Raw genomic sequence first — 2367 nt, forward strand, 5'->3', positions numbered from 1 at the left:
TGGGGGGGTATAATAGAGGGACGGAGGGGGGATGGGGGTATAATAGAGGGGGGGATGGGGGTGTAATAGAGGGACGGAGAGGGGGATCGGGGTACAATAGAGGGACGGAGGGGGGGACGGGGCTGTAATAGAGGGACGGAGGGGGGACGGGGGTGTAATAGAGGGACGGAGGGGGGGACGGGGGTATAATAGAGGGACGAAGGGGGGGGGGGTCGGGGTATAATAGAGGGACGGAGGGGGGATCGGGGTATAATAGAGGGACGGAGGGGGGGACGGGGCTATAATAGAGGGACGGAGGGGGGGGGGGGGTCGGGGTATAATAGAGGGACGAGGGGGGGATGGGGCTATAATAGAGGGACGGAGGGGGGATGGGGGTGTAATAGAGGGACGGAGAGGGGGATCGGGGTACAATAGAGGGACGGAGGGGGGACGGGGGTGTAATAGAGGGACGGAGGGGGGGACGGGGGTATAATAGAGGGACGAAGGGGGGGGGGGGTCGGGGTATAATAGAGGGACGGAGGGGGGATCGGGGTATAATAGAGGGACGGAGGGGGGGACGGGGCTATAATAGAGGGACGGAGGGGGGGGGGGGGTCGGGGTATAATAGAGGGACGAGGGGGGGATGGGGCTATAATAGAGGGACGGAGGGGGGATGGGGGTATAATAGAGGGACGGAGGGGGGACGGGGGTACAATAGAGGGACGGAGGGGGGACGGGGGTACAATAGAGGGACGGAGGGGGGATGGGGGTACAATAGAGGGACGGAGGGGGGATGGGGGTACAATAGAGGGACGGAGGGGGGATGGGGGTACAATAGAGGGACGGAGGGGGGATGGGGGTACAATAGAGGGACGAAGGGGGGATCGGGGGGTGTAATAGAGGGACGGAGGGGGGATGGGGGTATAATAGAGGGGCGGAGGGGGGATGGGGGTATAATAGAGGGACGGAGGGGGGATGGGGGTGTAATAGAGGGACGGAGGGGGGATGGGGGGGTACAATAGAGGGACGGAGGGGGGATGGGGGTACAATAGAGGGGGGATGGGGGGGTATAATAGAGGGACGGAGGGGGGATGGGGGTATAATAGAGGGGGGGATGGGGGTGTAATAGAGGGACGGAGAGGGGGGTGGGGGTGTATAATAGAGGGACGGAGGGGGGATGGGGGTATAATAGAGGGGGGGATGGGGGTGTAATAGAGGGACGGAGGGGGGATGGGGGTGTATAATAGAGGGACGGAGGGGGGATGGGGGTATAATAGAGGGGGGGATGGGGGTGTAATAGAGGGACGGAGAGGGGGGTGGGGGTGTAATAGAGGGACGGAGGGGGGATGGGGGTGTAATAGAGGGACGGAGGGGGGATGGGGGTGTAATAGAGGGACGGAGGGGGGATGGGGGTGTAAAAGAGGGACGGAGGGGGAATCGGGGGGTGTAATAGAGGGGTAGAAGGGGGAGGGGGGTACAATAGAGGGACGGAGGGGGGGATGGGGGTGTAATAGAGGGACGGAGGGGGGATGGGGGTGTAAAAGAGGGACGGAGGGGGGATGGGGGTGTAATAGAGGGACGGAGGGGGGATGGGGGTGTAAAAGAGGGACGGAGGGGGGATGGGGGTGTAATAGAGGGACGGAGGGGGGATGGGGGTGTAAAAGAGGGACGGAGGGGGGATTGGGGGGTATAATAGAGGGACGGAGGGGGGATGGGGGGGTGTAATAGAGGGGTAGAAGGGGGAGGGGGGTAACTAGAGGGGTAGAAGGGGGAGGGGGGTACACTAGAGGGGTAGAAGGGGGAGGGGGGTAACTAGAGGGGTAGAAGGGGGAGGGGGGTACAATAGAGGGACGGAGGGGGGGATGGGGGTGTAATAGAGGGACGGAGGGGGGGATGGGGGTGTAAAAGAGGGACGGAGGGGGAATCGGGGGGTGTAATAGAGGGGTAGAAGGGGGAGGGGGGTAACTAGAGGGGTAGAAGGGGGAGGGGGGTACAATAGAGGGACGGAGGGGGCGATGGGGGTGTAAAAGAGGGACGGAGGGGGGATGGGGGTGTAAAAGAGGGACGGAGGGGGGATTGGGGGGTATAATAGAGGGACGGAGGGGGGATGGGGGGTGTAATAGAGGGGTAGAAGGGGGAGGGGGGTACACTAGAGGGGTAGAAGGGGGAGGGGGGTACACTAGAGGGGTAGAAGGGGGAGGGGGGTACACTAGAGGGGTAGAAGGGGGAGGGGGGTACACTAGAAGGGGGTACAGAGTTTGCTCCCCATATATATTATATATAGGGGGGGGGGCAGTAATGTAATGAGATGGAGCCGGGCAGGGAGGAGCGGCAGAGAGGGGCCCCTGGTGTGTGTGGGAGGGGCCCCTGGTTGGGGGAGGGGCGGTG

Source organism: Staurois parvus, unplaced genomic scaffold (assembly GCF_062004578.1).
Source record: "Staurois parvus isolate SC_StPar_1 unplaced genomic scaffold, SC_StPar_1.0 ptg002311l, whole genome shotgun sequence".
Classification (NCBI taxonomy): Eukaryota; Metazoa; Chordata; class Amphibia; order Anura; family Ranidae; genus Staurois; species Staurois parvus.